The 10925-nt window shown below is 40.5% G+C and overlaps 1 long non-coding RNA gene across 1 annotated transcript; it reads left to right on the top strand.

Annotated features, from left to right (window-relative positions):
• The first annotated feature begins 821 nt into the window (after positions 1 to 821).
• Positions 822 to 10136, top strand: LOC115029877 (uncharacterized). The gene is made up of 3 exons (XR_003835464.2): positions 822 to 882; positions 5412 to 6511; positions 9968 to 10136. It is a non-coding gene; the product is annotated as an uncharacterized LOC115029877 (long non-coding RNA).
• Positions 10137 to 10925: the final 789 nt, after the last annotated feature.

Genomic DNA, 10925 nt, shown 5'->3' with positions numbered 1-10925 from the left:
GGATGACTGGACCCTCAATCCGAGAGACAGAATCAATTGCTTTTTTATATCGGGTATTTTGCCACAGCAGTGAGACATGACATTAACAAATGCCCACTCTAAGTACATTGTCTTCTGTTACAATGCCTAAAGTTTGGCTTTTGTAGGATGAGGAATTGAAATATTCTCTTTGAGGAATCAAAACGTTTCTGAAAAAGGACAAAAATTATCAACTCATTGGCATGGAAAACTTTTAAAATCCGTTCTGTGTCTGCATACAAAAGAGCCCAACTTCCTTTGAGATTTTATCTGTGAGCTGCAAAACTTTGGGGACAAGGAAGAGGGGGACTCTAAAGCAAAGGAGAGTAAAACAAAGCAAAGGACAGACCTCAGGGACTTTATTACATGGCCGTAGGCAGCCATCTGTCCTGCCCCTGTGACCAGAGCATTCATTCCCTCTGTGTCATTGCCATCACATGGAAAGGAAAGTCTCTTCACGGTGACAATTGCAAAGGAGCCACTAGTACCTTACAGTGGCACTTCCTCTTTACCGTTACCATTCCTGAACAGAGGCACAGTGACTGAATCTGGGAACCTATGGAGTCCCCAGATATTTACCTCCGGATTAGTTCCTTCATCATAACAGGAAGAGAACGACAATGGGACCCTTAACGGAGAGTCCCAGGGACTCTCTGACCTGGCCCTGTGTGAGCCTAAACAATTCACTGTGAGTTACATATCGGGGCACAATTACAGGAAGCATGAGCAACATCAAGGGGATTTTGTGAATGCAGTCCTCCCTAGTAAGGTCTTAGTGACTGCTCATTTCCACAGAATTCATTGTTTACTCTCAAAGAAAAGCAATGCACCCGAACCTCAGAAAGCACTTGGGAGGCGGCATGGGTGAGTTTTGTCTGGGTTATTCATTTCTTTATTTAATCCAAGGGATCATATGTGATGAGTCAAAGCATTGAAAGTGGGGTTTGACAACGACTTGGAAAGTTTTGGGTTGGGACCTATGTAATACTTGGATAATTGGAGATTATTACCTACTGTATACTGTCATTTTTTGGGTCATTTATGAAACCTATTGTTTGAACATATACCATATACTATATATATATATATATATATATATATACACACACACACACACATACACACACACATACATATATATACATATACTAATATTATATGCTAATATTATATAAACTAATAATTTGGAAAAACTGAAGACGCTCCATTGACTGGCAACCCCCCCCCCTTTTCTGCATATGAGGCACTTATCAGATGCTTATAAACTAATGATTTGGTATTAGTTATTTGTGAGACTTTGAAACTAAGTAACAGTACTGATGCAGGATACCATCCGAGAAATTAGCTTAAAGACCCCAGCTTTCTAGTCCTTCTACTCAGAGGCAACTGACACAGGTCAATGTTACTACAAAGTATCTTAGACACAGGAACTTAAGAAACAGTTCTCTCTCAATAAGTCATATAGAGACCACTTGTAAGTGAATCACCTTGATATAGTGTGTGTGTGTGTGTGTGTGTGTGTGTGTGTGTGTGTGTGTGTGTGTAGCCCTGACTGGTCTGGAACTCACTATGTAGACCAATATGGCCATGAACCCACCCACTGAGATCCACTTATATCCTATCTCAACTGCTAGGATTAAAGTCACATGAGTTTTAAGGTGGGAATAGTAAACTCACATGCTAACTCAGGCCTGGCTAGGTTGTCCCTATACAATGGTAGATAGTAAAGAAGTTCTTGGACCTCAGTATATATATTGCAGAGATGAGCAAAGAATCTGGTTGGAGCTCACACAATCAGTACAGAGCTAAACAAGATGTGTCTTCGTATATCAATAGCATGCATTAAGTGCCTCATATGGGAAAAAAGGGGGGTGAGGTTGCCAGTGAATGGAGTTTCTTTAGTTTTTCCCAAATGGGGGTGAGGGAATCTAGAGATTACTGAAGTCAAGGCACATAGGCCATAAACTCTTTCACATGAGCAGTAGGGACACACTCTTCCCAGATAAGGATGCTATGATGGCCTGTTCAATCTTCTTCATAATTACAAGTTTTTAAACCTTTCAAGGTTTAAAGAGACCACACATACTGTAAGGCTAGCCAAATAGAGGCATGAGACTAAGATCTCTCTCATCTGTCCAAGATTATCTGTTATTCCTCAAAGACCTTCAAATGAAGAATTTGACCTTAATTCCTTATAATTCTGCATTTGTTCATTAAGAACAAGCGTAGATAATGTTTTATCATCTTTCACAATATCTCTAGCTTTTTAGACCATTCATAACACTTATACTCTTGCAAATATATGAGAGTCACAGAAATCACATGTATGAATATTGGTGTGTCTAATGATTTCCCTGACCTGAAAGTACATAAATGGTAATAGTTTGTACCCCACTGGATGTGTGTTGGTTGTTTGAGTGGATTGCAAGAATTCCAGGTTAGTAGATTATCCTGTTTTCACTAGGTTGAGTCTAGGATAATTCAGGCAGGAAGAATGCATTCATTCCAATTGGGATTTGTCCAAAGCATGTGGTTAAACAAATCTATTAATAAATTGTGACTTCAGTAAGTGAAGGTACACACAGGCATCACGCATGCTGAAATGATATTTTGTTAATAGACTGTCCTGGCAGGTTGGAGTGTTCTTTTAAGCTTTTTAGCAGTAACAAGCTGCTTCCTAGTCAAGAATCTTAAAATAACTATGTCATTACATAAACATTCTACAATCTCCAGGCTGCCAATCCATATTCTATTTTTTGGGAAGAAAATGAAATAAGATGAATTTGAATGCTAATATTCTTTAAGACTGCGGACATCCCAAATAAATGTACTGAAGGAGTCGTGTTCCAGGTATTTCTGACTTTTGAAAGATTATTTTATTGCAACAGTACAAATTTTACAAGCCTGGTACCAGAATAAACATAAATAACATGCAATAATAATATTGGCATGGAGATAAGGACACAGACCTTTGTAGGTATCTCAGCATGGCCATCTGAACCATGGGGACCTAGAGATGAGCCCCATAGCTAAAGGAATAGCAAATATGGCCTGCTCAACAATTCCAATAGCACTTGAGATTTAAAGTGCCGTAGAACTAAATTGGATATAGTAAGAACTCTACCCTTTTTACTGGTAGAACTCAGACAGCAATGAGCAAGTCAGACAAGTCCAATAGATCCCAAAGGGACAAATCAGACTCTCCAGTAAAAACTAGGAAGCACACCAAATAGAAGAGGAATAAAAAAGGGGAGGGGGATCATCTCAGGAAGATTTAGGAGGTTGTTGTGGAAGACAGTTGGCAATAAGAAGCACTAAGGAACAGGGAAGAAGCCAACAGTGGCTTTGGATGAGTTGGTATGATCACAAAGAACAAGTAAAGACAAGACTGAGCAACTGAGCAACAGACAGACTAAATGCAGAACCACTTGAACAGTTCCTCAGAAGGGGAATCTTATTGGTGGAAATAAACTCAACAAACATATTAAGTAGATAGTCCTCAAAGATGGCTCCCCTGTGAACCAAACCTCATCACAGTGATTTGGGGATAGCCATTTGGTCTATTTCAGCCCATAGAGCTTGGTAGGGATGAGCCAAAATTTTTTTTGAACTTTGCAACATTCAATTCTGTCACCTGGAGTGCTTTCTCCTAGAAATCAGCTTCCAAGTTGTGAAAACCCCACATTTTCCAGAGAAGTCAAGATAACAACAGTTCAAACAGTGTTCACAGAAAATGCAGTGCCAAATTCCAGCCATGTATCAGACACCCAGCCAAGTAAAGGTCTATCTAGTCCATCATATGGAACAGAAGAACCACACAGCTGATCCCAGTCAACTCAAAATTATAGGAGAAAAGATTATAGTTGCTTTAAGCCTCTTAAACATGGGAATATTTGCTATCTGGCAACAAAAATATGAGGTCTTTGGAGGTTACAGGTGCACATTTAAAAAGTTACTCTTGATTATACAGAGGACATTTGAAAATATGAATTTGACTATCCTAAGTTTTAAATTTTGTTTAACAATCTTTTTAAGACAGAAATGAGTTTTTATGCAATAAAATTTAAGAAGGTTTCTCTCAAAGAAGTTGAAACTCACAATAGTTTATAACTAACAGGCAAATTAATTTATCTAAAGAGTCTCCTCTTTATTATATTGCCCTGATTTGGGATGAGATGGGGCAGAATGTTTAAATTATATATATCTTTCTCAGGTCCATATGGATTGCCACCAGCATGAATACTGACCATGGAAATCTAGTATCATTCTTCTCAAAATAGTGTTGCTCCTTCGTTTGCCTCTATAACTAAATATTATTTCTACAATTTAGGGTCTCAATCTTAAACAGGTCCTCTACTCATAATGGTTATAGGTACATACCATTACTTCTATGTTTGCTAGGAGAGGAACATCTTTGGGACCCAGCTGTAGCCCTTAGAATTTGGAAAGATGGCTAGACGTTAAGTAATGCTGAGTCACTAGTATGCTATAACTCATCCAGGAAGGGAGACTTTAGGCTGAGAACAATGGGGAGCTAGTGAAAGTCAGAAGTCAAGGAGTGATTTGAAAAGACTTCCTGTGCTTGTGGATAATGGCTTAAGTAGATGCCTCTCTTGCTTCTGAAAGGATTAGGACTTTTACAGTAAAAATTTTAAAAAAAATCATAGAAAGGTAATTTCAGCTTTCAGATTCTCCAAGAATGATGACACTCACTGCTTTGGAGGTTCATGACCCAAGGTTTTATAGGGAGCAGTTGGCTTATCAGGTGGGGTGTTAATACAGTTGACAAAAGTATGAATACATAGTAAAGAATGACCAATTCTTGCAAAGTTCCCATGTCTATATCCCAACCACCCATGTGATATCAGACCAATGAGACCAATAACTCACAAGTTTTTGTTTACCATGATGTTGGGAATTCTTTTTTTTTTTCTTTTTGTACACTGAGTGAAGGCATGTCTTTCCTCACCTACCTACAGCACTTTCTGATTGGTTTAATAAAGAGCTGATGGTCTATTATGAGGCAGGCGAGCACAGGTGGGAATGCCATGCAGAGATAGGATCTCTGGGAAAGAGTCAGGCTTGTGGGATTCGATAGCCAGACACAGAGGAGGGAACAGGTACCAGGACTGAAGAAAAGGTAACAGGTCACATGGCAGAATGTAGATAAGAATAAATGGGCTTTTAAGTTATACAAGCTAGTTGGGAACAAGTTTAAGCTATAAAGCATAAGCTTTCATAAATAATAAAAAGTTGCCATGTCATTGGGAACTGGCAGATTGAGACAGTCTGGTGATACAACTATTTTACCAATTTACAGATTCTCCGAGGTGATACTGACATAACAAGGTGAGATATCTAAGATGAATCACGGTGTGTTACTATGTCTATAGGGCAAGCAACGTGAGAGTTTATCTACAAACAACAGTTGGAGAAAGAGTTGATGGGAAAAAGTAGAAGAAAGTTGTGCTGCACAACCAGGCATCCTAGAGAACGTGCTGGGACCAGGGACCAAGAAGAACTCTGCAGCTCAAGGACCTACTTAGAAAAATGGACATCAGCAGCAACAAACAATGACCCAGGCTCTGACTGAGCATCTCCAGGACCCAAACCTAGTGTCATCATCACCAATATATCCTTCCCCAAAGAGAAATTTATCACATTCTTTCAGAACATCTTATCAAAAACTATCTGTATTCTGACAATAGGAACATATAAGCATGCCTACCATGTAAGAGAGAAGGAACATGTGGAACAGTTAGAGTGGCATCGGCAAAATTCCAGAGCACGACTATCATTCCTACTTGAACACAGGGCCCTGAGACTCCGTAGTCTTTCTGGTCTTGAGATAGGACAGAGAAGAGACACAAAGACTGCTATGACAGCAGAGATGGCCTCTGCATCTTAGAAGATCTTTAGAAAGCCTCAGTCATGGGGGAACAATACTGATGCTCAGCTTTACCTACCTGACTGTATGTAACCCTGGGAAGCAAATTAGCACTGCTGTCATCTAAAGCTGTATAGGAATGGTCACTCTGTAGAAGCAGCCAGAAGGCAAACCCTAGGTTCTATCACACTGGAGTCTGGCGAGGATGGAAAGTGGAAGCTTTCAATAGTCAAATGACAAAAAGAAGATTAAGAGGGAGATCAAAGGTGATTTTGGAAGAGGAGATCAAATTATTTAATAATTGGATAGCCGCATTCCATAAATAGGCTTCAACATAGACGCATGCGGAGAAAAACCAAATCCATCTCTATTTAATCCCTCCTTTCTAGGAGAAGAACAGAGGACTTTTTACTCACACCATCTACATTCCAATCAACTGTCTTGGTCTTAAGTTTTGATCTGTTGGGTTTTCAGATTGCTGACTACTTAACAGGGCTGTTTCTGCATGGGAAGTCACTTGGGCTGAGTCTCTGATTTATAGCTCTGACCACAGCTCACCAGAAGGATGGGATATTGATGGTCAAGAAAGGACATTGGCCTTTAAAGGTAAGTTATTCCTTTGTGATTTCTAAAAGCTGAATCTGTGCATAACTAAATGTAATTGTGGGGCCATTGGAAGCAAGAGAGGCTAGATACAGAGCAATGTGAGTGTAAAGATGGAGTGATGGACAAGCAACACCTGGAAAGTGGGGGCCACAATCCAGATGTCACATTAACACAAAGTGAAAGAGAAGAGTCAGTAGACTGAGTTTTCAGCTTGGCTGGCAACAGTCCCAATGCCATGTTCCAAAAGATCAAACAACTCTGCAAGGAAGAAATAATTTGAGATTCTACAGACAAAAGGAAGATTGCCATAGAGAGAAGAGTGAATGGAGATTTGAACCTCAAGTTCTAAAGCAAGGATGTGATGGGGAGGTGAGGGACACACTATTCCGAGAACTTGGTACCATTTGGTCTCTTTTTCTGGTGCCATTTAGAGACATTTGGAGACACGTTCTGAGACCTAAGAGACCCTTTCTTCATGTACTAAATGGAGTCCCAACTTTGTCTTATATTCTAATCAAAAGAAGGAGGGCATCGCCACTTAATACCCACCCTCAACACACCTCTACCTCCGACTCAGTAGACACTTTTGTACTGTAGCATTTTTCTTGTTTTATTTTGAGCCAGAAAGAGCAGCTGATCCCCGTTCTCTCTAGAATATTCTTCCATCGAGCTCAAAGTTAATTAACATCTACTGAACCTTTCTTGGACACATGGCTCAGTGCCAAGTTCCTAAAAATAAAAATGGGAGTGGATGTGTAGGCTGGTGCATAAAGCCAGAGGATAAAAAGCAAGTGGAGTTTATCGGGTCAAAGACAAGTTTAACATTTTTCTTTCACATGGTTACAACAGTCCACTCCACCGATAAACAAACCTACTAGTCGCAGGAAGCATTTGCATTGCTAAATATATAGTATTTAAGAGCTTCTTCTAAACACCTCCCTTTAAATAATTAAAGACTATGAACACCATGGTTGTGAGTCTTTTCATGCTAATATCTACGAGGTTGGAGCAGACCCTCAGAGGCAGTCATTCTGCGACGGAGAATGGTCTGCAACTGGTCTGTTATCCTTTAACACACACGTACTTTGCATCCCCTTTGCTTGGGACAGTAGTTCTCAACCTAGGGCTGCCCATTAGCGTAATGGATATTCAAAGAGTATGAACACTCTGGATGCCAAGCACAACCTCTGTGTAGTAGACTCAACTTCTGTCTTTGTTAATTTCTTAGGATGTTCTAAGGTGCAACACAAGAAGAATATATCTATAGGCCTGCTCTTGAGGTTTGAATGTGAAGTGTCCTCCATAGCTCCTGTGTTTGAACACTGGGTACTCAGATGTTCTCAGTTGCTTAAGACAGTTGTTGAACTGTCAGGTAGTGGAGAGTTGCTAGTGAAAACTAGCACTGATCACTGGTCACTGATGCAGGGTTTTGAGAGTTTAGAACCTAGCCCTACTTCCTACTTGTTCCTTGTTTTGTGAGTGCTGATATAGTCTGACGAGTTGGAGTCAGTCCCTGCTCCTGCCACCATGCCTCCCCTGCCCATTGCTATGTCTTTCCCATCATGATGAACAGTTTTCTTATGAAACATGAACTTAGTATGATGGTTTGTATATGCTTGGCCCAGGGAGTGGCACTATTAGAAGGTGTGGCCTTGTTGGAGTAGAGTGTCACTATAGGTGTGGGCTTTACGACCCTCATTCTAGCTGCCTGGAAGTCAGTATTCTGCTAACAGTCTTCAGATGAAGATGTAGAACTCTTAGCTCCTCCTGCACCATGGCTGCCTGGATGCTGCCATCTTACTGCCTTCATGATAATGGACTGAACCTCTGAACCTGTAAGCCAGCCTCAATTAAATGTTGTCCCTTTTAAGACTTGCCTTGGTCGTGTTGTCTGTTCACAGAAGTAAAATCCTAACTAAGACATTTAGATAAACCATTATCCTCTTACATGGCCACTGTCAGGTTCTTGTTGTTTGTTTGTTATCACAGCAATATGAAAAGAAACAAAGACACCTATCAATCGAACACTCAGAACTTTTCCTAAATCTATCTCCGACTACTCTTTGCAAAATTATAAGCTACAAAGGCAATGACCTGAAATTCCTGTGTTCATGCTTACTCATGTTGCCCCCAAGAATATATCTGTCCTTCTCCATCCTTGTCGTATACGGGGCCTTTTCCTTCAAAATCTCCCAGAAGCCAAACAGCAAGCAAAAATATTCCTAAGTGTGTATGTTCCAATGCTTGGCATATCTTATCTCAGTATTTGGTTTACTATGATGTGTAAAGAGAATTCACTAGTTAGAGTCAATGTTCAAAGAGAGATACTCATGAGGAGGACAGATCCATATCAATTCATCACTGCCTAAGTTTGGATTCCCTAGGTATACTGAATACAACTTAGAAACAGCCAGTACATGGTTAGTTACAAAATCTAAGCTTCTGTCTCATAGTTTTAAGCTGAATTATCTGTGCTGCCCTTCAGGGAATGTGAACATTCCCCTGGGATATCATGAACTCATGCATAATTCAGATTATCACTCACTGGTCTGTGGGGGAGACACAGTATCACTGGGGTAGTGACGAAAGAATTAGGGAAAGCCCCCAAATTAAAGAATCAACTTTCTGAAATTCTCAGCAAATATCCAGATCATAGGAGGTTTTTCTTAACTTTTCACCTTAGATTTTGGGATTTTTGTTTGTTTATTTGGTTGGTTTTTGTTTCACATTAAAGAAAGAAAGGCCAAGCTGTGTGTACAATAGCCAAGACTGGGCAATTTCCACTAGAATCTTCTTCCCAGTGTTCAGTTACAGACAACCTGCTCTCTGGGCAGAGATTGTTCTGGAAAGAGTATCTCTGGCTATCGCCTACTGATTCTACCCCCCTTAATGTAGTGTGCAATATGTAATTCCATTTTCTTAGCTGCCTTTGAGGCTCTGGAAAAATCAAACCTTCATAGGTAAAAGCCAGGAAGCAGTTTAAGCCTGTCTTTCCCTGCTGGCACCAGGATCTGAACAGTTATCCTGCATGAACAGAGGAAGTGACAGTTGGGGGGCATAATTCTTGTCAGAAGTCCACTGGGATGGGAGGGGTCTTCTATCTGTTTCTGTGTCTTATTCAAATATCAAGCTTATAAATATCACTCTTACCTCTAAGGCAGGGGTCAGCAACAAGATATCGAAGAAAATTTCCAATGAAAATTCCTTTCTGAAGATACTTTTCTGCCATTGAAGTGGATGATTATGAACCAGATTACACCAAGAGTGTCTTTTGCCTTGTGGAAGAAGAACAAAAAAAAAATCATATTTAAGATTTCTCCCTTCAGTAAGCCTTGGTTGCCCCTGTGACATCATTGTTTCTAAGGTCTTAAGCTAGATTCTCTGGCAGCTGCTGATTTTCTTTTCTTTTCTTTTCTTTTTTTTTTTTTTTTTGGTTCTCCTTTTCGGTTCTCCCAGTGATTGAAGGAACTTGCTTTGGGGAAAGTGAGAAGAGAAAGAGGAGAGACATGAATGTATCAAGACTAGCAATCTGAAAGCCTCAACGGCCATCAATCAAACTGCCCCTTATGAAGGCAAATGAATAGTGCTAGAAAACAACAAAAAAACCCATCCTGAATGAAGACCTAGAAAGAAAAGGTATGCATCCACTTATAATGGGATGCTAGCTGTTAATTAAATGATAACCAGTTACCATCCATAGATCCAGAAATTTAGGAAAGAGGAAGGGGTCTACTGGTGGGGCATGGTGATTGGATTCTCCTTGGAAAGTGGAAATAGAATAGGTTTTATGAGTAGACTGTGGGCAGGTGGGGAAGGGATTTGTGGGTGGGTACCAGAAGGGGAAAGATGGAGTGGAGGGAGAGGATGCAGGGAGAGACAGCTGGAACTAGGGGAAGTCTCAGGTGTGTGTGGCAACTTTCTAGAATCTATGAAGGTAATCCTAATGAGGACTCCTAGTAATGGAGGATAGAGAATCCGCTGGCCATCTCTTGTAGCCAGGAGAGGCTTCCAGTGAGGGTGTGAGTTTACATCCAACTGAGTTGTTGTCCATGGGAGTCCCATGGAGATTCCAAATAACTGACAGTGGGTTCCCTCCCATAGCAAAGAAAAATATTCACACAACTCATTGAGCATGGAGAAGTCAAGCTGGTGTCTGCATACAACTCTCACCTCTATGTCCATGTCTCTTTGGTGTGGGAAGGCACTCTACAGGATACCGAAAGAGAAACAGGGGCACCAGCACAGCCACAAATCTTTGATCTACAATCTGCTCTGCCTGCAAACTATGCTAGGGCAATGATGGCACAGAACTTGTGGGAGTAGACAACCAATGTTTGATTTGACCTATGACCCACCTCATAAGAAGGATCGTGCACTTGACACTGCTTGAGTAACCAAGAAGCAGAGACTAGAT

Source organism: Mus caroli, unplaced genomic scaffold (genome assembly GCF_978045245.1).
Source record: "Mus caroli unplaced genomic scaffold, Mus_caroli_1 scaffold_19, whole genome shotgun sequence".
NCBI lineage: Eukaryota > Metazoa > Chordata > Mammalia > Rodentia > Muridae > Mus > Mus caroli.
The sequence above is the reverse complement of the archived record's forward strand: the minus strand, read 5'-3'. Positions and strand labels throughout refer to the sequence as shown.